This window comes from Lycorma delicatula, chromosome 1 (genome assembly GCF_047948215.1).
Source record: "Lycorma delicatula isolate Av1 chromosome 1, ASM4794821v1, whole genome shotgun sequence".
NCBI classification, from domain to species: Eukaryota; Metazoa; Arthropoda; class Insecta; order Hemiptera; family Fulgoridae; genus Lycorma; species Lycorma delicatula.
The window spans coordinates 288,950,543-288,978,446 of NC_134455.1; positions in this window are offsets into that span (position 1 = coordinate 288,950,543).

The window sequence follows — 27,904 nt, forward strand, 5'->3', positions numbered from 1 at the left end:
TTGACCGATTTTGATAAAACTTTGTAAGGAAGTGAAAACCGAATAGCGTGAGATTCCTATCGATTTTCGAGCGAATCGGTTGACTGGATCTAGATATATAGGCCAAAAACTGATATTTTTGATGTCTTTTCCAGGTTTTTTCTTTCTTGCGGGCGGAATATTAAACCGATTTTCATAAAATTTTGTAAGGACCTGTAAACCGAATAGAGTGAGATTCCTATCGATTTTCGAGCGAATCGGTTGTCTGGAACTAGAAATATAGGCCAAAAAGTGATATTTTTGATGTCTTTTCCAGGTTTTCTTTTCTAGCGGGCGCAATATTTGACCGATTTTTATAAAACTTTGTAAGGACGTGTAAACCGAATAGAGTGAGATTCCTGTCGATTTTCGAGCGAATCGGTTGACTGGAACTAATATTATAGGCAAAAAACTGATATTTTTGATGCCTTTTCCAGGTTTTTTCTTTCTAGCGGGCGGAAAATTTGACCGATTTTGATAAAACTTTGTAAGGACGTGAAAACCGAATAGAGTGAGATTCCTATCGATTTTCGTGCGAATCGGTTGACTGGAACTAATATTATAGGCAAAAAACTGATATTTTTGATGCTTTTTCCAGGTTTTTTCTTTCTAGCGGGCGGAATAATAGACCGATTTTGGTAAATCTTTGTAAGGACGTGTAAACTGAATAGAGTGAGATTCCTATCGATTTTCGAGCGAGTCGGTTGACTGGAAATAGATATATAGGCCAAAAACTGATATTTTTGATGTCTTTTCCAGGTTTTTTCTTTCTAGCGGGCGGAATATTTAACCGATTTTCATAAAACTTTGTAAGGACGTGTAAACCGAATAGAGTGAGACTCCTATCGATTTTCGAGCGAATTGGTTGACTGGAACTAGAAATATAGGCCAAAAACTGATATTTTTGATGCCATTTCGAGGTTTTTTCTTCTATCGGGCGGAATATTTGACCGATTTTGATAAAACTTTGTAAGGAAGTGAAAACCGAATAGAGTGAGATTCCTATCGATTTTCGTGCGAATCGGTTGACTGGAACTAATATTATAGGCAAAAAACTGATATTTTTGATGCCTTTTCCAGGTTTTTCTTTCTAGCGCCGCAATATTTGTCCGATTTTGATAAAACTTTGTGAGGACGTGTGAACCGAATAGAGTGAGATTCCTATCGATTTTCGAGCGAATCGGTTGACTGGAAATAGATATATAGGCCAAAACTGATATTTTTGATGTCTTTTTCAGGTTTTTTCTTTCTAGCAGGCAGAATATTTAGCCGATTTTGATAAATCTTTGTAAGGACGTGTAATCCGAATAGAGTGAGATTCCTATCGATTTTCGAGCGAATCGGTTGACTGGAACTAATAATATAGGCAAAAAACTGATATTTTTAATGCCATTTGTAGGTTTTTTCTTTCTAGCGGGCGGAATAATTAACCGATTTTGATAAAACTTTGTAAGGACGTGTAAACCGAATAGAGTGTGAGTCTTATCGATTTTTGAGCCAATCGGTTGACTGGAACTAATATTATAGGAAAAAAACTGATATTTTTGATGTCTTTTCCAGGTTTTTTCTTTCTAGCGGGTGGAATATTTAACCGATTTTCATAAAACTTTGTAAGGACGTGTAAACCGAATAGAGTGAGACTCCTATCGATTTTCGAGCGAATCGGTTGACTGGAAGTAATATTATAGGGCAAAAAACTGATATTTTTGATGCCATTTCTAGGTTTTTTCTTTCTAGCGGGCGGAATAATTAACCGATTTTGATAAAACTTTGTAAGGACTTGTAAACCGAATAGAGTGAGGTTCCTATCGATTTTTGAGCCAATCGGTTGACTGGAACTAATATTTTAAGAAAAAAACTTATATTTTTGATGTCTTTTCCAGGTTTTTTCTTTCTAGCGGGCGGAATATTAAACCGATTTTGATAAAACTTTGTAAGGACGTGTAAACCGAATAGAGGGAGATTCCTATCGATTTTCGAGCGAATCGGTTGACTGGAACTAGAAATATAGACCAAAAACTGATATTTTTGAAGTCTTTATCAGGTTTTTTTTTCTAGTGGGCGGAATATTAAACCGATTTTCATAAAACTTTGTAAGGTCGTGTAAACCGAATAGAGTGAGATTCCTATCGATTTTCGTGCAAATCGGTTGACTGGAACTAATATTATAAGCAAAAAACTGATATTTTTTATGCCTTTTCCACGTTTTTTTTTTCTAGCGGGCGGAATATTTAACCGATTTTCGTAAAACTTTGTAAGGACGTGTAAACCGAATAGAGTGAGATTCCTATCAATTTTCGAGCGAATCGGTTGACTGGAACTAGAAATATAGGCCAAAAACTGATATTTTTGATGTCTTTTGCAGGTTTTTTCTTTCTAGAGGGCGAAATATATGACCGATTATGTTAAAACTTTGTAAGGACGTGTAAACCGAATAGGGTAAGATTCATATCGATTTTCGAGCCAATCGGTTGACTGGAACTAATATTATAGGCAAAAAACTGATATTTTTAATGCCATTTCGAGGTTTTTTCTTCTATCGGGCGGAATATTTGACCGATTTTGATAAAACTTTGTAAGGATGTAAAAACCGAATAGAGTGAGATTCCTATCGATTTTCGTGCGAATCGGTTGACTGGAAATAGATATATAGGCCAAAAACTGATATTTTTGATAACTTTTTCAGGTTTTTTCTTTCTAGCAGGCGGAATATTTAACCGATTTTGATAAATCTTTGTAAGGACGTGTAATCCGAATAGAGTGAGATTCCTATTGATTTTCGAGCGAATCGGTTGACTGGAACTAGAAATATAGACCAAAAACTGATATTTTTGATGTCTTTTCCAGGTTTTTTTTTCTAGTGGGCGGAATATTAAACCGATTTCCATAAAACTTTGTAAGGTCGTGTAAACCGAATAGAGTGAGATTCCTATAAGTTTTCGAGAGAATCGGATGACTGGAACTAATTTTTATAGGCAAAAAACAGATATTTTTGATGCCTTTTCGAGGTTTTTTCTTCTATCGGGCGGAAAATTTGACCGATTTTGATAAAACTTTGTAAGGACGTGAAAACCGAATAGAGTGAGATTCCTATCGATTTTCGTGCGAATCAGTTGACTGGAACTAATATTATAGGCAAAAAACTGATATTTTTGATGCCTTTTTCAGGTTTTTTCTTTCTAGCGGGCGGAATAATTAACCGATTTAGGTAAATCTTTGTAAGGACGTGTAAACCGAATAGAGTGAGATTCCTATCGATTTTCGTGCGAATCGGTTGACTGGAACTAATATTATAGGCCAAAAACTGATATTTTTGATGTCTTTTGCAGGTTTTTTCTTTCTAGCGGGCGGAATAATTAACCGATTTAGGTAAATCTTTGTAAGGACGTGTAAACCGAATAGAGTGAGATTCCTATCGATTTTCGTGCGAATCGGTTGACTGGAACTAATATTATAGGCCAAAAACTGATATTTTTGATGTCTTTTGCAGGTTTTTTCTTTCTAGCGGGCGGAATATTTAACCGATTTTCATAAAACATTGTAAGGACGTGTAAACCGAATAGAGTGAGATTCCTATCGATTTTCGTGCGAATCGGTTGACCGGAACTAATATTATAGGCAAAAAACTGATATTTTTGATGCCTATTCCAGGTTTTTCTTTCTAGCGCCGCAATATTTGACCGATTTTGATAAAACTTTGTCAGGACGTGTGAACCGAATAGAGTGAGATTCCTATCGATTTTCGAGCGAATCGGTTGACTGGAAATAGATATATAGGCCAAAACTTATATTTTTGATGTCTTTTTCAGGTTTTTTCTTTCTAGCAGGCGGAATATTTAACCGATTTTGATAAATCTTTGTAAGGACGTGTAATCCGAATAGAGTGAGATTCCTATCGATTTTCGAGCGAATCGGTTGACTGGAACTAATAATATAGGCCAAAAACTGATATTTTTGATGTCTTTTCCAGGTTTTTTTTTCTAGTGGGCGGAATATTAAACCGATTTTCATAAAACTTTGTAAGGTCATGTAATCCGAATAGAGTAAGATTCCTATCGATTTTAGAGCGAATCGGTTGACTGGAACTAGATATATAGGCAAAAAACTGATATTTTTGATGCCTTTTCCAGGTTTTTTCTTTCCAGCGGGCGGAATATTTAACCGATTTTCGTAAAACTTTGTAAGGACGTGTAAACCGAATAAGGTGAGATTCCTATCGGTTTTCGAGCGAATCGGTTGACTGGAACTAATATTATAGGAAAAAAACTGATATTTTTGATGCCTTTTCCAGGTTTTTTTTCTAGTGGGCGGAATATTAAACCGATTTTCATAAAACTTTGTAAGGTCGTGTAAACCGAATAGAGTGAGATTCCTATAAGTTTTCGAGAGAATCGGTTGACTGGAACTAATTTTTATAGGCAAAAAACTGATATTTTTGATGCCTTTTCGAGGTTTTTTCTTCTATCGGGGGGAAAATTTGACCGATTTTGATAAAACTTTGTAAGGACGTGAAAACCGAATAGAGTGTGATTCTTATCGATTTTCGTGCGAATCAGTTGACTGGAACTAATATTATAGGCAAAAAACTGATATTTTTGATGCCTTTTTCAGGTTTTTTCTTTCTAGCGGGCGGAATAATTAACCGATTTAGGTAAATCTTTGTAAGGACGTGTAAACCGAATAGAGTGAGATTCCTATCGATTTTCGTGCGAATCGGTTGACTGGAACTAATATTATAGGCCAAAAACTGATATTTTTGATGTCTTTTGCAGGTTTTTTCTTTCTAGCGGGCGGAATAATTAACCGATTTAGGTAAATCTTTGTAAGGACGTGTAAACCGAATAGAGTGAGATTCCTATCGATTTTCGTGCGAATCGGTTGACTGGAACTAATATTATAGGCCAAAAACTGATATTTTTGATGTCTTTTGCAGGTTTTTTCTTTCTAGCGGGCGGAATATTTAACCGATTTTCATAAAACATTGTAAGGACGTGTAAACCGAATAGAGTGAGATTCCTATCGATTTTCGTGCGAATCGGTTGACCGGAACTAATATTATAGGCAAAAAACTGATATTTTTGATGCCTATTCCAGGTTTTTCTTTCTAGCGCCGCAATATTTGACCGATTTTGATAAAACTTTGTCAGGACGTGTGAACCGAATAGAGTGAGATTCCTATCGATTTTCGAGCGAATCGGTTGACTGGAAATAGATATATAGGCCAAAACTTATATTTTTGATGTCTTTTTCAGGTTTTTTCTTTCTAGCAGGCGGAATATTTAACCGATTTTGATAAATCTTTGTAAGGACGTGTAATCCGAATAGAGTGAGATTCCTATCGATTTTCGAGCGAATCGGTTGACTGGAACTAATAATATAGGCCAAAAACTGATATTTTTGATGTCTTTTCCAGGTTTTTTTTTCTAGTGGGCGGAATATTAAACCGATTTTCATAAAACTTTGTAAGGTCATGTAATCCGAATAGAGTAAGATTCCTATCGATTTTAGAGCGAATCGGTTGACTGGAACTAGATATATAGGCAAAAAACTGATATTTTTAATGCCTTTTCCAGGTTTTTTCTTTTCAGCGGGCGGAATATTTAACCGATTTTCGTAAAACTTTGTAAGGACGTGTAAACCGAATAAGGTGAGATTCCTATCGGTTTTCGAGCGAATCGGTTGACTGGAACTAATATTATAGGAAAAAAACTGATATTTTTGATGCCTTTTCCAGGTTTTTTTTTCTAGTGGGCGGAATATTAAACCGATTTTCATAAAACTTTGTAAGGTCGTGTAAACCGAATAGAGTGAGATTCCTATAAGTTTTCGAGAGAATCGGTTGACTGGAACTAGTTTTTATAGGAAAAAAACTAATATTTTTGATGCCTTTTCCAGGTTTTTCTTTCTAGCGGGCGCAATATTTGACCGATTTTGATAAAACTTTGTAAGGACGTGTAAACCGAATAGAGTGAGATTCCTATCGATTTTCGTGCGAATCGGTTGACTGGAACTAATATTATAGGCCAAAAACTGATATTTTTGATGTCTTTTGCAGGTTTTTTCTTTCTAGCGGGCGGAATATTTAACCGATTTTCATAAAACATTGTAAGGACGTGTAAACCGAATAGAGTGAGATTCCTATCGATTTTCGTGCGAATCGGTTGACCGGAACTAATATTATAGGCAAAAAACTGATATTTTTGATGCCTATTCCAGGTTTTTCTTTCTAGCGCCGCAATATTTGACCGATTTTGATAAAACTTTGTCAGGACGTGTGAACCGAATAGAGTGAGATTCCTATCGATTTTCGAGCGAATCGGTTGACTGGAAATAGATATATAGGCCAAAACTTATATTTTTGATGTCTTTTTCAGGTTTTTTCTTTCTAGCAGGCGGAATATTTAACCGATTTTGATAAATCTTTGTAAGGACGTGTAATCCGAATAGAGTGAGATTCCTATCGATTTTCGAGCGAATCGGTTGACTGGAACTAATAATATAGGCCAAAAACTGATATTTTTGATGTCTTTTCCAGGTTTTTTTTTCTAGTGGGCGGAATATTAAACCGATTTTCATAAAACTTTGTAAGGTCATGTAATCCGAATAGAGTAAGATTCCTATCGATTTTAGAGCGAATCGGTTGACTGGAACTAGATATATAGGCAAAAAACTGATATTTTTAATGCCTTTTCCAGGTTTTTTCTTTTCAGCGGGCGGAATATTTAACCGATTTTCGTAAAACTTTGTAAGGACGTGTAAACCGAATAAGGTGAGATTCCTATCGGTTTTCGAGCGAATCGGTTGACTGGAACTAATATTATAGGAAAAAAACTGATATTTTTGATGCCTTTTCCAGGTTTTTTTTTCTAGTGGGCGGAATATTAAACCGATTTTCATAAAACTTTGTAAGGTCGTGTAAACCGAATAGAGTGAGATTCCTATAAGTTTTCGAGAGAATCGGTTGACTGGAACTAGTTTTTATAGGCAAAAAACTGATATTTTTGATGCCTTTTCGAGGTTTTTTCTTCTATCGGGCGGAAAATTTGACCGATTTTGATAAAACTTTGTAAGGACGTGAAAACCGAATAGAGTGTGATTCTTATCGATTTTTGAGCCAATCGGTTGACTGGAACTTATATTATAGGAAAAAAACTAATATTTTTGATGCCTTTTCCAGGTTTTTCTTTCTAGCGGGCGCAATATTTGACCGATTTTGATAAAACTTTGTAAGGACGTGTAAACCGAATAGAGTGAGATTCCTATCGATTTTCGAGCGAATCGGTTGATTGGAACTAGAAATATAGGCCAAAAACTGATATTTTTGATGTCTTTTCCAGGTTTTTTTTTCTAGTGGGCGGAATATTAAACCGATTTTCATAAAACTTTGTAAGGTCATGTAATCCGAATAGAGTACGATTCCTATCGATTTTAGAGCGAATCGGTTGACTGGAACTAGATATATAGGCAAAAAACTGATATTTTTGATGCCTTTTCCAGGTTTTTTCTTTCTAGCGGGCGGAATATTTAACCGATTTTCGTAAAACTTTGTAAGGTCGTGTAAACCGAATAGAGTGAGATTTCTATAAGTTTTCGAGAGAATCGGTTGACTGGAACTAATTTTTATAGGCAAAAAACTGATATTTTTGATGCCTTTTCGAGGTTTTTTCTTCTATCGGGCGGAAAATTTGACCGATTTTGATAAAACTTTGTAAGGACGTGAAAACCGAATAGAGTGTGATTCTTATCGATTTTTGAGCCAATCGGTTGACTGGAACTTATATTATAGGAAAAAAACTAATATTTTTGATGCTTTTTCCAGGTAATTTCTTTCTAGCGGGCGGAATAATTAACCGATTTTGGTAAATCTTTGTAAGGACGTGTAAACTGAATAGAGTGAGATTCCTATCGATTTTCGAGCGAGTCGGTTGACTGGAACTAGATATATAGGCCAAAAACTGATATTTTTGATGTCTTTTGCAGGTTTTTTCTTTCTAGCGGGCGGAATATTTAACCGATTTTCATAAAACTTTGTAAGGTCGTGTAAACTGATTAGATTGCGATTCCTATCGATTTTAGAGCGAATCGGTTGACTAGAACTAGTATTATAGGAAAAAAACTGATATTTTTGATGCCTTTTCCAGTTTTTTCTTTCTAGCGGGCGCAATATTTGACCGATTTTGATAAAACTATGTAAGGACGTGTAAACCGAATAGAGTGAGATTCCTATCGATTTTCGAGCGAATCGGTTGACTGGAAATAGATATATAGGCCAAAAACTGATATTTTTGATGTCTTTTCCAGGTTTTTTCTTTCTAGCGGGCGGAATATTTAACCGATTTTCATAAAACTTTGTAAGGACGTGTAAACCGAATAGAGTGAGACTCCTATCGATTTTCGAGCGAATCGGTTGACTGGAACTAATATTAAAGGGGAAAAAAGTGATATTTTTGATGCTATTTCTAGGTTTTTTCTTTCTAGCGGGCGGAATAATTAACCGATTTTGATAAAACTTTGTAAGGACTTGTAAACCGAATAGAGTGAGGTTCCTATCGATTTTTGAGCCAATCGGTTGACTGGAACTAATATTATAACAAAAAAACTGATATTTTTGACGCCTTTTCCAGGTTTTTCTTTTTAGCGGGCGCAATATTTGACCGATTTTGATAAAACTTTGCAAGGACGTGTAAACCGAATAGAGTGAGATTCCTATCGATTTTCGAGCGAATCGGTTGACTGGAACTAGATATATAGGCCAATAACTGATATTTTTGATGTCTTTTCCAGGTTTTTTCTTTCTAGCGGGCGGAATATTAAACCGATTTTGATAAATCTTTGTAAGGACGTGTAATCCGAATAGAGTGAGATTCCTATCGATTTTCGAGCGAATCGGTTGACTGGAACTAATAATATAGGCCAAAAACTGATATTTTTGATGTCTTTTCCAGGTTTTTTTTTCTAGTGGGCGGAATATTAAACCGATTTTCATAAAACTTTGTAAGGTCATGTAATCCGAATAGAGTAAGATTCCTATCGATTTTAGAGCGAATCGGTTGACTGGAACTAGATATATAGGCAAAAAACTGATATTTTTAATGCCTTTTCCAGGTTTTTTCTTTTCAGCGGGCGGAATATTTAACCGATTTTCGTAAAACTTTGTAAGGACGTGTAAACCGAATAAGGTGAGATTCCTATCGGTTTTCGAGCGAATCGGTTGACTGGAACTAATATTATAGGAAAAAAACTGATATTTTTGATGCCTTTTCCAGGTTTTTTTTTCTAGTGGGCGGAATATTAAACCGATTTTCATAAAACTTTGTAAGGTCGTGTAAACCGAATAGAGTGAGATTCCTATAAGTTTTCGAGAGAATCGGTTGACTGGAACTAGTTTTTATAGGAAAAAAACTAATATTTTTGATGCCTTTTCCAGGTTTTTCTTTCTAGCGGGCGCAATATTTGACCGATTTTGATAAAACTTTGTAAGGACGTGTAAACCGAATAGAGTGAGATTCCTATCGATTTTCGTGCGAATCGGTTGACTGGAACTAATATTATAGGCCAAAAACTGATATTTTTGATGTCTTTTGCAGGTTTTTTCTTTCTAGCGGGCGGAATAATTAACCGATTTAGGTAAATCTTTGTAAGGACGTGTAAACCGAATAGAGTGAGATTCCTATCGATTTTCGTGCGAATCGGTTGACTGGAACTAATATTATAGGCCAAAAACTGATATTTTTGATGTCTTTTGCAGGTTTTTTCTTTCTAGCGGGCGGAATATTTAACCGATTTTCATAAAACATTGTAAGGACGTGTAAACCGAATAGAGTGAGATTCCTATCGATTTTCGTGCGAATCGGTTGACCGGAACTAATATTATAGGCAAAAAACTGATATTTTTGATGCCTATTCCAGGTTTTTCTTTCTAGCGCCGCAATATTTGACCGATTTTGATAAAACTTTGTCAGGACGTGTGAACCGAATAGAGTGAGATTCCTATCGATTTTCGAGCGAATCGGTTGACTGGAAATAGATATATAGGCCAAAACTTATATTTTTGATGTCTTTTTCAGGTTTTTTCTTTCTAGCAGGCGGAATATTTAACCGATTTTGATAAATCTTTGTAAGGACGTGTAATCCGAATAGAGTGAGATTCCTATCGATTTTCGAGCGAATCGGTTGACTGGAACTAATAATATAGGCCAAAAACTGATATTTTTGATGTCTTTTCCAGGTTTTTTTTTCTAGTGGGCGGAATATTAAACCGATTTTCATAAAACTTTGTAAGGTCATGTAATCCGAATAGAGTAAGATTCCTATCGATTTTAGAGCGAATCGGTTGACTGGAACTAGATATATAGGCAAAAAACTGATATTTTTAATGCCTTTTCCAGGTTTTTTCTTTTCAGCGGGCGGAATATTTAACCGATTTTCGTAAAACTTTGTAAGGACGTGTAAACCGAATAAGGTGAGATTCCTATCGGTTTTCGAGCGAATCGGTTGACTGGAACTAATATTATAGGAAAAAAACTGATATTTTTGATGCCTTTTCCAGGTTTTTTTTTCTAGTGGGCGGAATATTAAACCGATTTTCATAAAACTTTGTAAGGTCGTGTAAACCGAATAGAGTGAGATTCCTATAAGTTTTCGAGAGAATCGGTTGACTGGAACTAGTTTTTATAGGCAAAAAACTGATATTTTTGATGCCTTTTCGAGGTTTTTTCTTCTATCGGGCGGAAAATTTGACCGATTTTGATAAAACTTTGTAAGGACGTGAAAACCGAATAGAGTGTGATTCTTATCGATTTTTGAGCCAATCGGTTGACTGGAACTTATATTATAGGAAAAAAACTAATATTTTTGATGCCTTTTCCAGGTTTTTCTTTCTAGCGGGCGCAATATTTGACCGATTTTGATAAAACTTTGTAAGGACGTGTAAACCGAATAGAGTGAGATTCCTATCGATTTTCGAGCGAATCGGTTGATTGGAACTAGAAATATAGGCCAAAAACTGATATTTTTGATGTCTTTTCCAGGTTTTTTTTTCTAGTGGGCGGAATATTAAACCGATTTTCATAAAACTTTGTAAGGTCATGTAATCCGAATAGAGTACGATTCCTATCGATTTTAGAGCGAATCGGTTGACTGGAACTAGATATATAGGCAAAAAACTGATATTTTTGATGCCTTTTCCAGGTTTTTTCTTTCTAGCGGGCGGAATATTTAACCGATTTTCGTAAAACTTTGTAAGGTCGTGTAAACCGAATAGAGTGAGATTTCTATAAGTTTTCGAGAGAATCGGTTGACTGGAACTAATTTTTATAGGCAAAAAACTGATATTTTTGATGCCTTTTCGAGGTTTTTTCTTCTATCGGGCGGAAAATTTGACCGATTTTGATAAAACTTTGTAAGGACGTGAAAACCGAATAGAGTGTGATTCTTATCGATTTTTGAGCCAATCGGTTGACTGGAACTTATATTATAGGAAAAAAACTAATATTTTTGATGCCTTTTCCAGGTTTTTCTTTCTAGCGGGCGCAATATTTGACCGATTTTGATAAAACTTTGTAAGGACGTGTAAACCGAATAGAGTGAGATTCCTATCGATTTTCGAGCGAATCGGTTGACTGGAACTAGAAATATAGGCCAAAAACTGATATTTTTGATGTCTTTTCCAGGTTTTTTTTTCTAGTGGGCGGAATATTAAACCGATTTTCATAAAACTTTGTAAGGTCATGTAATCCGAATAGAGTACGATTCCTATCGATTTTACAGCGAATCGGTTGACTGGAACTAGATATATAGGCAAAAAACTGATATTTTTGATGCCTTTTCCAGGTTTTTTCTTTCTAGCGGGCGGAATATTTAACCGATTTTCGTAAAACTTTGTAAGGACGTGTAAACCGAATAAGGTGATATTCCTATCGGTTTTCGAGCGAATCGGTTGACTGGAACTAATATTATAGGAAAAAAACTGATATTTTTGATGCCTTTTCCAGGTTTTTTTTTCTAGTGGGCGGAATATTAAACCGATTTTCATAAAACTTTGTAAGGTCGTGTAAACCGAATAGAGTGAGATTCCTATAAGTTTTCGAGAGAATCGGATGATTGGAACTAATTTTTATAGGCAAAAAACTGATATTTTTGATGCCTTTTCGAGGTTTTTTCTTCTATCGGGCGGAAAATTTGACCGATTTTGATAAAACTTTGTAAGGACGTGAAAATCGAATAGAGTGAGATTCCTATCGATTTTCGTGCGAATCGGTTGACTGGAAATAGATATATAGGCCAAAAACTGATATTTTTGATGTCTTTTTCAGGTTTTTTCTTTCTAGCAGGCGGAATATTTAACCGATTTTGATAAAACTTTGTAAGGACGTGAAAATCGAATAGAGTGAGATTCCTATCGATTTTCGAGCGAATCGTTTGACTGGAACTAATAATAAAGGCCAAAAACTGATATTTTTGATGTCTTTTCCAGGTTTTTTTTTCTAGTGGGCGGAATATTAAACCGATTTTCATAAAACTTTGTAAGGTCATGTAATCCGAATAGAGTAAGATTCCTATCGATTTTAGAGCGAATCGGTTGACTGGAACTAGATATATAGGAAAAAACTGATATTTTTGATGCCTTTTCCAGGTTTTTTCTTTCTAGCGGGCGGAATATTTAACTGATTTTCGTAAAACTTTGTAAGGACGTGTAAACCGAATAAGGTGAGATTCCTATCGGTTTTCGAGCGAATCGGTTGACTGGAACTAATATTATAGGAAAAAAACTGATATTTTTGATGCCTTTTCCAGGTTTTTTTTTCTAGTGGGCGGAATATTAAACCGATTTTCATAAAACTTTGTAAGGTCGTGTAAACCGAATAGAGTGAGATTCCTTTAAGTTTTCGAGAGAATCGGATGACTGGAACTAATTTTTATAGGCAAAAAACTGATATTTTTGATGCCTTTTCGAGGTTTTTTCTTCTATCGGGCGGAAAATTTGACCGATTTTGATAAAACTTTGTCAGGACGTGTAAACCGAATAGGGTGAGATTCTTATCGATTTTCGAGCCATTCGGTTGACTGGAACTAATATTTTAAGCAAAAAACTGATATTTTTGATGCCTTTTCCAGGTTTTTTTTTCTAGCGGGCGCAATATTTGACCGATTTTTATAAAACTTTGTAAGGACGTGTAAACCGAATAGAGTGAGACTCCTATCGATTTTTGAGCCAATCGGTTGACTGGAACTAATATTATAGGCAAAAAACTGATATTTTTGATGCCTCTTCCATGTTTTTTCTTTCTAGCGGGCGGAATATTTAACCGATTTTCATAAAACTTTGTAAGGACGTGTAAACCGAATAGGGTGAGATTCTTATCGATTTTCGAGCCAATCGGTTGACTGGAACTAATATTATAAGCAAAAAACTGATATTTTTGATGCCTTTTCCAGGTTTTTTCTTTCTAGCGGGCGCAATATTTGACCGATTTTTATAAAACTTTGTAAGGACGTGTAAACCGAATAGAGTGAGATTCCTATCGATTTTCGAGCGAATCGGTTGACTGGATCTAGATATATAGGCCAAAAACTGATATTTTTGATGTCTTTTCCAGGTTTTTTCTTTCTTGCGGGCGGAATATTAAACCGATTTTCATAAAATTTTGTAAGGACCTGTAAACCGAATAGCGTGAGATTCCAATCGATTTTCGAGCGAATCGGTTGTCTGGAACTAGAAATATAGGCCAAAAAGTGATATTTTTGATGTCTTTTCCAGGTTTTTTTTACTAGTGGGCGGAATATTAAACCGATTTTCATAAAACTTTGTAAGGTCGTGTAAACTGAATAGAGTGAGATTCCTATCGATTTTCGTGCGAATCGGTTGACTGGAACTAATATTATAGGCATAAAACTGATATTTTTGATGCCTTTTCCAGGTTTTTTCTTTCTAGCGGGCGGAATAATTAACCGATTTTCATAAAACTTTGTAAGGACGTGTAAACCGAATAGAGTGAGATTCCTATCGATTTTCAAGCGAATCGGTTGACTGGAACTAGAAATATAGGCCAAAAACTTATATTTTTGATGTCTTTTCCAGGTTTTCTTTTCTAGCGGGCGCAATATTTGACCGATTTTTATAAAACTTTGTAAGGACGTGTAAACCGAATAGAGTGAGACTCCTATCGATTTTTGAGCCAATCGGTTGACTGGAACTAATATTATAGGCAAAAAACTGATATTTTTGATGCCTCTTCCATGTTTTTTCTTTCTAGCGGGCGGAATATTTAACCGATTTTCATAAAACTTTGTAAGGACGTGTAAACCGAATAGGGTGAGATTCTTATCGATTTTCGAGCGAATCGGTTGTCTGGAACTAGAAATATAGGCCAAAAAGTGATATTTTTGATGTCTTTTCAGGTTTTTTTTACTAGTGGGCGGAATATTAAACCGATTTTCATAAAACTTTGTAAGGTCGTGTAAACTGAATAGAGTGAGATTCCTATCGATTTTCGTGCGAATCGGTTGACTGGAACTAATATTATAGGCATAAAACTGATATTTTTGATGCCTTTTCCAGGTTTTTTCTTTCTAGCGGGCGGAATAATTAACCGATTTTCATAAAACTTTGTAAGGACGTGTAAACCGAATAGAGTGAGATTCCTATCGATTTTCAAGCGAATCGGTTGACTGGAACTAGAAATATAGGCCAAAAACTTATATTTTTGATGTCTTTTCCAGGTTTTCTTTTCTAGCGGGCGCAATATTTGACCGATTTTTATAAAACTTTGTAAGGACGTGTAAACCGAATAGAGTGAGACTCCTATCGATTTTTGAGCCAATCGGTTGACTGGAACTAATATTATAGGCAAAAAACTGATATTTTTGATGCCTCTTCCATGTTTTTTCTTTCTAGCGGGCGGAATATTTAACCGATTTTCATAAAACTTTGTAAGGACGTGTAAACCGAATAGAGTGAGATTCCTATCGATTTTCGAGCGAATCGGTTGACTGGATCTAGATATATAGGCCAAAAACTGATATTTTTGATGTCTTTTCCAGGTTTTTTCTTTCTTGCGGGCGGAATATTAAACCGATTTTCATAAAATTTTGTAAGGACCTGTAAACCGAATAGTGTGAGATTCTTATCGATTTTCGAGCGAATCGGTTGTCTGGAACTAGAAATATAGGCCAAAAAGTGATATTTTTGATGTCTTTTCCAGGTTTTTTTTACTAGTGGGCGGAATATTAAACCGATTTTCATAAAACTTTGTAAGGTCGTGTAAACTGAATAGAGTGAGATTCCTATCGATTTTCGTGCGAATCGGTTGACTGGAACTAATATTATAGGCATAAAACTGATATTTTTGTGCCTTTTCCAGGTTTTTTCTTTCTAGCGGGCGGAATAATTAACCGATTTTCATAAAACTTTGTAAGGACGTGTAAACCGAATAGAGTGAGATTCCTATCGATTTTCAAGCGAATCGGTTGACTGGAACTAGAAATATAGGCCAAAAACTTATATTTTTGATGTCTTTTCCAGGTTTTCTTTTCTAGCGGGCGCAATATTTGACCGATTTTTATAAAACTTTGTAAGGACGTGTAAACCGAATAGAGTGAGATTCCTGTCGATTTTCGAGCGAATCGGTTGACTGGAACTAATATTATAGGCAAAAAACTGATATTTTTGATGCCTTTTCCAGGTTTTTTCTTTCTAGCGGGTGGAATATTTAACCGATTTTCATAAAACTTTGTAAGGACGTGTAAACCGAATAGGGTGAGATTCTTATCGATTTTCGAGCCAATCGGTTGACTGGAACTAATATTATAGGCCAAAAACTGATATTTTTGATGTCTCTTCCAGGTTTTTTCTTTCTAGCGGTCGGAATATTAAACCGATTTTCATAAAATTTTGTAAGGACGTGTAAACCGAATAGAGTAAGATTCCTATCGATTTTCGAGCGAATCGGTTGACTGGAACTAGAAATATAGGCAAAAAACTGATATTTTTGATGTCTTTTCCAGGTTTTTGTTTCTAGTGGGCGGAATATTAAACCGATTTTCATAAAACTTTGTAAGGTCGTGTAAACCGAATAGAGTGAGATTCCTATAAGTTTTCGCGAGAATCGGTTGACTGGAACTAATTTTTATAGGCAAAAAACTGATATTTTTGATGCCTTTTCGTGGTTTTTTCTTCTATCGGGCGGAAAATTTGACCGATTTTGATAAAACTTTGTAAGGACGTGAAAACCGAATAGAGTGAGATTCCTATCGATTTTCGTGCGAATCGGTTGACTGGAACTAATATTATAGGCAAAAAACTGATATTTTTGATGCTTTTTCCAGGTTTTTTCTTTCTAGCGGGCGGAATAATTAACCGATTTTGGTAAATCTTTGTAAGGACGTGTAAACTGAATAGAGTGAGATTCCTATCGATTTTCGAGCGAGTCGGTTGACTGGAACTAGATATATAGGCCAAAAACTGATATTTTTGATGTCTTTTGCAGGTTTTTTCTTTCTAGCGGGCGGAATATTTAACCGATTTTCATAAAACTTTGTAAGGTCGTGTAAACTGATTAGATTGCGATTCCTATCGATTTTAGAGCGAATCGGTTGACTAGAACTAATATTATAGGAAAAAAACTGATATTTTTGATGCCTTTTCCAGTTTTTTCTTTCTAGCGGGCGCAATATTTGACCGATTTTGATAAAACTATGTAAGGACGTGTAAACCGAATAGAGTGAGATTCCTATCGATTTTCGAGCGAATTGGTTGACTGGAAATAGATATATAGGCCAAAAACTGATATTTTTGATGTCTTTTCCAGGTTTTTTCTTTCTAGCGGGCGGAATATTTAACCGATTTTCATAAAACTTTGTAAGGACGTGTAAACCGAATAGAGTGAGATTCCTATCGATTTTCGAGCGAATTGGTTGACTGGAACTAGAAATATAGGCCAAAAACTGATATTTTTGATGCCATTTCGAGGTTTTTTCTTCTATCGGGCGGAATATTTGACCGATTTTGATAAAACTTTGTAAGGAAGTGAAAACCGAATAGAGTGAGATTCCTATCGATTTTCGAGCGAATCGGTTGACTGGATCTAGATATATAGGCCAAAAACTGATATTTTTGATGTCTTTTCCAGGTTTTTTCTTTCTTGCGGGCGGAATATTAAACCGATTTTCATAAAATTTTGTAAGGACCTGTAAACCGAATAGAGTGAGATTCCTATCGATTTTCGAGCGAATCGGTTGTCTGGAACTAGAAATATAGGCCAAAAAGTGATATTTTTGATGTCTTTTCCAGGTTTTTTTTACTAGTGGGCGGAATATTAAACCGATTTTCATAAAACTTTGTAAGGTCGTGTAAACTGAATAGAGTGAGATTCCTATCGATTTTCGTGCGAATCGGTTGACTGGAACTAATATTATAGGCATAAAACTGATGTTTTTGATGCCTTTTCCAGGTTTTTTCTTTCTAGCGGGCGGAATAATTAACCGATTTTCATAAAACTTTGTAAGGACGTGTAAACCGAATAGAGTGAGATTCCTATCGATTTTCAAGCGAATCGGTTGACTGGAACTAGAAATATAGGCCAAAAACTTATATTTTTGATGTCTTTTCCAGGTTTTTCTTTCTAGCGCCGCAATATTTGTCCGATTTTGATAAAACTTTGTGAGGACGTGTGAACCGAATAGAGTGAGATTCCTATCGATTTTCGAGCGAATCGGTTGACTGGATCTAGATATATAGGCCAAAAACTGATATTTTTGATGTCTTTTCCAGGTTTTTTCTTTCTTGCGGGCGGAATATTAAACCGATTTTCATAAAATTTTGTAAGGACCTGTAAACCGAATAGAGTGAGATTCCTATCGATTTTCGAGCGAATCGGTTGTCTGGAACTAGAAATATAGGCCAAAAAGTGATATTTTTGATGTCTTTTCCAGGTTTTCTTTTCTAGCGGGCGCAATATTTGACCGATTTTTATAAAACTTTGTAAGGACGTGTAAACCGAATAGAGTGAGATTCCTGTCGATTTTCGAGCGAATCGGTTGACTGGAACTAATATTATAGGCAAAAAACTGATATTTTTGATGCCTTTTCCAGGTTTTTTCTTTCTAGCGGGCGGAAAATTTGACCGATTTTGATAAAACTTTGTAAGGACGTGAAAACCGAATAGAGTGAGATTCCTATCGATTTTTGTGCGAATCGGTTGACTGGAACTAATATTATAGGCAAAAAACTGATATTTTTGATGCTTTTTCCAGGTTTTTTCTTTCTAGCGGGCGGAATAATTAACCGATTTTGGTAAATCTTTGTAAGGACGTGTAAACTGAATAGAGTGAGATTCCTATCGATTTTCGAGCGAGTCGGTTGACTGGAAATAGATATATAGGCCAAAAACTGATATTTTTGATGTCTTTTCCAGGTTTTTTCTTTCTAGCGGGCGGAATATTTAACCGATTTTCATAAAACTTTGTAAGGACGTGTAAACCGAATAGAGTGAGACTCCTATCGATTTTCGAGCGAATCGGTTGACTGGAACTAATATTATAGGGCAAAAAAGTGATATTTTTGATGCTATTTCTAGGTTTTTTCTTTCTAGCGGGCGGAATAATTAACCGATTTTGATAAAACTTTGTAAGGACTTGTAAACCGAATAGAGTGAGGTTCCTATCGATTTTTGAGCCAATCGGTTGACTGGAACTAATATTATAACAAAAAAACTGATATTTTTGACGCCTTTTCCAGGTTTTTCTTTTTAGCGGGCGCAATATTTGACCGATTTTGATAAAACTTTGCAAGGACGTGTAAACCGAATAGAGTGAGATTCCTATCGATTTTCGAGCGAATCGGTTGACTGGAACTAGATATATAGGCCAATAACTGATATTTTTGATGTCTTTTCCAGGTTTTTTCTTTCTAGCGGGCGGAATATTAAACCGATTTTGATAAAACTTTGTAAGGACGTGTAAACCGAATAGAGGGAGATTCCTATCGATTTTCGAGCGAATCGGTTGACTGGAACTAGAAATATAGACCAAAAACTGATATTTTTGATGTCTTTTCCAGGTTTTTTTTTCTAGTGGGCGGAATATTAAACCGATTTTCATAAAACTTTGTAAGGTCGTGTAAACCGAATAGAGTGAGATTCCTATCGATTTTCGTGCGAATCGGTTGACTGGAACTAATATTATTGGCAAAAAACTGATATTTTTGATGCCTTTTCCACGTTTTTTCTTTCTAGCGGGCGGAATATTTAACCGATTTTCGTAAAACTTTGTAAGGACGTGTAAACCGAATAGAGTGAGATTCCTATCAATTTTCGAGCGAATCGGTTGACTGGAACTAGAAATATAGGCCAAAAACTGATATTTTTGATGTCTTTTACAGGTTTTTTCTTTCTAGAGGGCGAAATATATGACCGATTTTGATAAAACTTTGTAAGGACGTGTAAACCGAATAGAGTGAGATTCCTATCGATTTTCGAGCGAATTGGTTGACTGGAACTAGAAATATAGGCCAAAAACTGATATTTTTGATGCCATTTCGAGGTTTTTTCTTCTATCGGGCGGAATATTTGACCGATTTTGATAAAACTTTGTAAGGAAGTGAAAACCGAATAGAGTGAGATTCCTATCGATTTTCGTGCGAATCGGTTGACTGGAACTAATATTATAGGCAAAAAACTGATATTTTTGATGCCTTTTCCAGGTTTTTCTTTCTAGCGCCGCAATATTTGTCCGATTTTGATAAAACTTTGTGAGGACGTGTGAACCGAATAGAGTGAGATTCCTATCGATTTTCGAGCGAATCGGTTGACTGGAAATAGATATATAGGCCAAAACTGATATTTTTGATGTCTTTTTCAGGTTTTTTCTTTCTAGCAGGCAGAATATTTAGCCGATTTTGATAAATCTTTGTAAGGACGTGTAATCCGAATAGAGTGAGATTCCTATCGATTTTCGAGCGAATCGGTTGACTGGAACTAATAATATAGGCAAAAAACTGATATTTTTAATGCCATTTGTAGGTTTTTTCTTTCTAGCGGGCGGAATAATTAACCGATTTTGATAAAACTTTGTAAGGACTTGTAAACCGAATAGAGTGAGGTTCCTATCGATTTTTGAGCCAATCGGTTGACTGGAACTAATATTTTAAGAAAAAAACTGATATTTTTGATGTCTTTTCCAGGTTTTTTCTTTCTAGCGGGCGGAATATTAAACCGATTTTGATAAAACTTTGTAAGGACGTGTAAACCGAATAGAGGGAGATTCCTATCGATTTTCGAGCGAATCGGTTGACTGGAACTAGAAATATAGACCAAAAACTGATATTTTTGAAGTCTTTATCAGGTTTTTTTTTCTAGTGGGCGGAATATTAAACCGATTTTCATAAAACTTTGTAAGGTCGTGTAAACCGAATAGAGTGAGATTCCTATCGATTTTCGTGCAAATCGGTTGACTGGAACTAATATTATAAGCAAAAAACTGATATTTTTTATGCCTTTTCCACGTTTTTTCTTTCTAGCGGGCGGAATATTTAACCGATTTTCGTAAAACTTTGTAAGGACGTGTAAACCGAATAGAGTGAGATTCCTATCAATTTTCGAGCGAATCGGTTGACTGGAACTAGAAATATAGGCCAAAAACTGATATTTTTGATGTCTTTTGCAGGTTTTTTCTTTCTAGAGGGCGAAATATATGACCGATTATGTTAAAACTTTGTAAGGACGTGTAAACCGAATAGGGTAAGATTCATATCGATTTTCGAGCCAATCGGTTGACTGGAACTAATATTATAGGCAAAAAACTGATATTTTTAATGCCATTTCGAGGTTTTTTCTTCTATCGGGCGGAATATTTGACCGATTTTGATAAAACTTTGTAAGGATGTAAAAACCGAATAGAGTGAGATTCCTATCGATTTTCGTGCGAATCGGTTGACTGGAAATAGATATATAGGCCAAAAACTGATATTTTTGATAACTTTTTCAGGTTTTTTCTTTCTAGAGGGCGAAATATATGACCGATTTTGATAAAACTTTGTAAGGACGTGTAAACCGAATAGAGTGAGATTCCTATCGATTTTCGAGCGAATTGGTTGACTGGAACTAGAAATATAGGCCAAAAACTGATATTTTTGATGCCATTTCGAGGTTTTTTCTTCTATCGGGCGGAATATTTGACCGATTTTGATAAAACTTTGTAAGGACGTGAAAACCGAATAGAGTGAGATTCCTATCGATTTTCGTGCGAATCAGTTGACTGGAACTAATATTATAGGCAAAAAACTGATATTTTTGATGCCTTTTTCAGGTTTTTTCTTTCTAGCGGGCGGAATAATTAACCGATTTAGGTAAATCTTTGTAAGGACGTGTAAACCGAATAGAGTGAGATTCCTATCGATTTTAGAGCGAATCGGTTGACCGGAACTAATATTATAGGCAAAAAACTGATATTTTTGATGCCTATTCCAGGTTTTTCTTTCTAGCGCCGCAATATTTGACCGATTTTGATAAAACTTTGTCAGGACGTGTAAACCGAATAAGGTGAGATTCCTATCGGTTTTCGAGCGAATCGGTTGGCTGGAACTAATATTATAGGAAAAAAACTGATATTTTTGATGCCTTTTCCAGGTTTTTTTTTCTAGTGGGCGGAATATTAAACCGATTTTCATAAAACTTTGTAAGGTCGTGTAAACCGAATAGAGTGAGATTCCTATAAGTTTTCGAGAGAATCGGATGACTGGAACTAATTTTTATAGGCAAAAAACTGATATTTTTGATGCGTTTTCCAGGTTTTTTCTTTCTAGCGGGCGGAATATTTAACCGATTTTCATAAAACTTTGTAAGGACGTGTAAACCGAATAAAGTGAAATTCCTAATGCTTTTCGAGCGAATCGGTTGACTGGAAATAGATATATAGGCCAAAAACTGATATTTTTGATGCCTTTTCCAGGTTTTTTCTTTCTAACGGGCGGAATAATTAACCGATTTTGATAAAACATTGTAAGGACGTGTAAACCGAAAAGAGTGAGGTTCCTATCGATTTTCGAGCCAATCGGTTGACTGGAACTAATATTATAGGCAAAAAACTGATATTTTTGATGCCTCTTCCATGTTTTTTCTTTCTAGCGGGCGGAATATTTAACCGATTTTCATAAAACTTTGTAAGGACGTGTAAACCGAATAGGGTGAGATTCTTATCGATTTTCGAGCCATTCGGTTGAATGGAACTAATATTTTAAGCAAAAAACTGATATTTTTGATGCCTTTTCCAGGTTTTTTTTCTAGCGGGCGCAATATTTGACCGATTTTTATAAAACTTTGTAAGGACGTGTAAACCGAATAGAGTGAGACTCCTATCGATTTTTGAGCCAATCGGTTGACTGGAACTAATATTATAGGCAAAAAACTGATATTTTTGATGCCTCTTCCATGTTTTTTCTTTCTAGCGGGCGGAATATTTAACCGATTTTCATAAAACTTTGTAAGGACGTGTAAACCGAATAGGGTGAGATTCTTATCGATTTTCGAGCCAATCGGTTGACTGGAACTAATATTATAAGCAAAAAACTGATATTTTTGATGCCTTTTCCAGGTTTTTTCTTTCTAGCGGGCGCAATATTTGACCGATTTTTATAAAACTTTGTAAGGACGTGTAAACCGAATAGAGTGAGATTCCTATCGATTTTCGAGCGAATCGGTTGACTGGATCTAGATATATAGGCCAAAAACTGATATTTTTGATGTCTTTTCCAGGTTTTTTCTTTCTTGCGGGCGGAATATTAAACCGATTTTCATAAAATTTTGTAAGGACCTGTAAACCGAATAGCGTGAGATTCCAATCGATTTTCGAGCGAATCGGTTGTCTGGAACTAGAAATATAGGCCAAAAAGTGATATTTTTGATGTCTTTTCCAGGTTTTTTTTACTAGTGGGCGGAATATTAAACCGATTTTCATAAAACTTTGTAAGGTCGTGTAAACTGAATAGAGTGAGATTCCTATCGATTTTCGTGCGAATCGGTTGACTGGAACTAATATTATAGGCATAAAACTGATATTTTTGATGCCTTTTCCAGGTTTTTTCTTTCTAGCGGGCGGAATAATTAACCGATTTTCATAAAACTTTGTAAGGACGTGTAAACCGAATAGAGTGAGATTCCTATCGATTTTCAAGCGAATCGGTTGACTGGAACTAGAAATATAGGCCAAAAACTTATATTTTTGATGTCTTTTCCAGGTTTTCTTTTCTAGCGGGCGCAATATTTGACCGATTTTTATAAAACTTTGTAAGGACGTGTAAACCGAATAGAGTGAGATTCCTATCGATTTTCGTGCGAATCGGTTGACTGGAACTAATATTATAGGCATAAAACTGATATTTTTGATGCCTTTTCCAGGTTTTTTCTTTCTAGCGGGCGGAATAATTAACCGATTTTCATAAAACTTTGTAAGGACGTGTAAACCGAATAGAGTGAGATTCCTATCGATTTTCAAGCGAATCGGTTGACTGGAACTAGAAATATAGGCCAAAAACTTATATTTTTGATGTCTTTTCCAGGTTTTCTTTTCTAGCGGGCGCAATATTTGACCGATTTTTATAAAACTTTGTAAGGACGTGTAAACCGAATAGAGTGAGATTCCTGTCGATTTTCGAGCGAATCGGTTGACTGGAACTAATATTATAGGCAAAAAACTGATATTTTTGATGCCTTTTCCAGGTTTTTTCTTTCTAGCGGGCGGAATATTTAACCGATTTTCATAAAACTTTGTAAGGACGTGTAAACCGAATAGGGTGAGATTCTTATCGATTTTCGAGCCAATCGGTTGACTGGAACTAATATTATAGGCCAAAAACTGATATTTTTGATGTCTCTTCCAGGTTTTTTCTTTCTAGCGGTCGGAATATTAAACCGATTTTCATAAAACTTTGTAAGGACGTGTAAACCGAATAGAGTAAGATTCCTATCGATTTTCGAGCGAATCGGTTGACTGGAACTAGAAATATAGTCAAAAAACTGATATTTTTGATGTCTTTTCCAGGTTTTTGTTTCTAGTGGGCGGAATATTAAACCGATTTTCATAAAACTTTGTAAGGTCGTGTAAACCGAATAGAGTGAGATTCCTATAAGTTTTCGCGAGAATCGGTTGACTGGAACTAATTTTTATAGGCAAAAAACTGATATTTTTGATGCCTTTTCGTGGTTTTTTCTTCTATCGGGCGGAAAATTTGACCGATTTTGATAAAACTTTGTAAGGACGTGAAAACCGAATAGAGTGAGATTCCTATCGATTTTCGTGCGAATCGGTTGACTGGAACTAATATTATAGGCAAAAAACTGATATTTTTGATGCTTTTTCCAGGTTTTTTCTTTCTAGCGGGCGGAATAATTAACCGATTTTGGTAAATCTTTGTAAGGACGTGTAAACTGAATAGAGTGAGATTCCTATCGATTTTCGAGCGAGTTGGTTGACTGGAACTAGATATATAGGCCAAAAACTGATATTTTTGATGTCTTTTGCAGGTTTTTTCTTTCTAGCGGGCGGAATATTTAACCGATTTTCATAAAACTTTGTAAGGTCGTGTAAACTGATTAGATTGCGATTCCTATCGATTTTAGAGCGAATCGGTTGACTAGAACTAATATTATAGGCCAAAAACTGATATTTTTGATGTCTTTTCCAGGTTTTTTCTTTCTAGCGGGCGGAATATTTAACCGATTTTCATAAAACTTTGTAAGGACGTGTAAACCGAATAGAGTGAGATTCCTATCGATTTTCGAGCGAATTGGTTGACTGGAACTAGAAATATAGGCCAAAAACTGATATTTTTGATGCCATTTCGAGGTTTTTTCTTCTATCGGGCGGAATATTTGACCGATTTTGATAAAACTTTGTAAGGAAGTGAAAACCGAATAGAGTGAGATTCCTATCGATTTTCGTGCGAATCGGTTGACTGGAACTAATATTATGGGCAAAAAACTGATATTTTTGATGCCTTTTCCAGGTTTTTCTTTCTAGCGCCGCAATATTTGTCCGATTTTGATAAAACTTTGTGAGGACGTGTGAACCGAATAGAGTGAGATTCCTATCGATTTTCGAGCGAATCGGTTGACTGGATCTAGATATATAGGCCAAAAACTGATATTTTTGATGTCTTTTCCAGGTTTTTTCTTTCTTGCGGGCGGAATATTAAACCGATTTTCATAAAATTTTGTAAGGACCTGTAAACCGAATAGAGTGAGATTCCTATCGATTTTCGAGCGAATCGGTTGTCTGGAACTAGAAATATAGGCCAAAAAGTGATATTTTTGATGTCTTTTCCAGGTTTTCTTTTCTAGCGGGCGCAATATTTGACCGATTTTTATAAAACTTTGTAAGGACGTGTAAACCGAATAGAGTGAGATTCCTGTCGATTTTCGAGCGAATCGGTTGACTGGAACTAATATTATAGGCAAAAAACTGATATTTTTGATGCCTTTTCCAGGTTTTTTCTTTCTAGCGGGCGGAAAATTTGACCGATTTTGATAAAACTTTGTAAGGACGTGAAAACCGAATAGAGTGAGATTCCTATCGATTTTCGTGCGAATCGGTTGACTGGAACTAATATTATAGGCTAAAAACTGATATTTTTGATGCTTTTTCCAGGTTTTTTCTTTCTAGCGGGCGGAATAATTAACCGATTTTGGTAAATCTTTGTAAGGACGTGTAAACTGAATAGAGTGAGATTCCTATCGATTTTCGAGCGAGTCGGTTGACTGGAAATAGATATATAGGCCAAAAACTGATATTTTTGATGTCTTTTCCAGGTTTTTTCTTTCTAGCGGGCGGAATATTTAACCGATTTTCATAAAACTTTGTAAGGACGTGTAAACCGAATAGAGTGAGACTCCTATCGATTTTCGAGCGAATCGGTTGACTGGAACTAATATTATAGGGCAAAAAAGTGATATTTTTGATGCTATTTCTAGGTTTTTTCTTTCTAGCGGGCGGAATAATGAACCGATTTTGATAAAACTTTGTAAGGACTTGTAAACCGAATAGAGTGAGGTTCCTATCGATTTTTGAGCCAATCGGTTGACTGGAACTAATATTATAACAAAAAAACTGATATTTTTGACGCCTTTTCCAGGTTTTTCTTTTTAGCGGGCGCAATATTGGACCGATTTTGATAAAACTTTGCAAGGACGTGTAAACCGAATAGAGTGAGATTCCTATCGATTTTCGAGCGAATCGGTTGACTGGAACTAGATATATAGGCCAATAACTGATATTTTTGATGTCTTTTCCAGGTTTTTTCTTTCTAGCGGGCGGAATATTAAACCGATTTTGATAAAACTTTGTAAGGACGTGTAAACCGAATAGAGGGAGATTCCTATCGATTTTCGAGCGAATCGGTTGACTGGAACTAGAAATATAGACCAAAAACTGATATTTTTGATGTCTTTTCCAGGTTTTTTTTTCTAGTGGGCGGAATATTAAACCGATTTTCATAAAACTTTGTAAGGTCGTGTAAACCGAATAGAGTGAGATTCCTATCGATTTTCGTGCGAATCGGTTGACTGGAACTAATATTATAGGCAAAAAACTGATATTTTTGATGCCTTTTCCACGTTTTTTCTTTCTAGCGGGCGGAATATTTAACCGATTTTCGTAAAACTTTGTAAGGACGTGTAAACCGAATAGAGTGAGATTCCTATCAATTTTCGAGCGAATCGGTTGTTTGGAACTAGAAATATAGGCCAAAAACTGATATTTTTGATGTCTTTTAGAGGTTTTTTCTTTCTAGAGGGCGAAATATAAGACCGATTTTGATAAAACTTTGTAAGGACGTGTAAACCGAATAGAGTGAGATTCCTATCGATTTTCGAGCGAATTGGTTGACTGGAACTAGAAATATAGGCCAAAAACTGATATTTTTGATGTCTTTTCCAGGGTTTTTCTTTCTTGCGGGCGGAATATTAAACCGATTTTCATAAAATTTTGTAAGGACCTGTAAACCGAATAGAGTGAGATTCCTATCGATTTTCGAGCGAATCGGTTGTCTGGAACTAGAAATATAGGCCAAAAAGTGATATTTTTGATGTCTTTTCCAGGTTTTCTTTTCTAGCGGGCGCAATATTTGACCGATTTTTATAAAACTTTGTAAGGACGTGTAAACCGAATAGAGTGAGATTCCTGTCGATTTTCGAGCGAATCGGTTGACTGGAACTAATATTATAGGCAAAAAACTGATATTTTTGATGCCTTTTCCAGGTTTTTTCTTTCTAGCGGGCGGAAAATTTGACCGATTTTGATAAAACTTTGTAAGGACGTGAAAACCGAATAGAGTGAGATTCCTATCGATTTTCGTGCGAATCGGTTGACTGGAACTAATATTATAGGCAAAAAACTGATATTTTTGATGCTTTTTCCAGGTTTTTTCTTTCTAGCGGGCGGAATAATTAACCGATTTTGGTAAATCTTTGTAAGGACGTGTAAACTGAATAGAGTGAGATTCCTATCGATTTTCGAGCGAGTCGGTTGACTGGAACTAGATATATAGGCCAAAAACTGATATTTTTGATGTCTTTTGCAGGTTTTTTCTTTCTAGCGGGCGGAATATTTAACCGATTTTCATAAAACTTTGTAAGGTCGTGTAAACTGATTAGATTGCGATTCCTATCGATTTTAGAGCGAATCGGTTGACTAGAACTAATATTATAGGCCAAAAACTGATATTTTTGATGTCTTTTCCAGGTTTTTTCTTTCTAGCGGGCGGAATATTTAACCGATTTTCATAAAACTTTGTAAGGACGTGTAAACCGAATAGAGTGAGATTCCTATCGATTTTCGAGCGAATCGGTTGACTGGAACTAGAAATATAGACCAAAAACTGATATTTTTGATGTCTTTT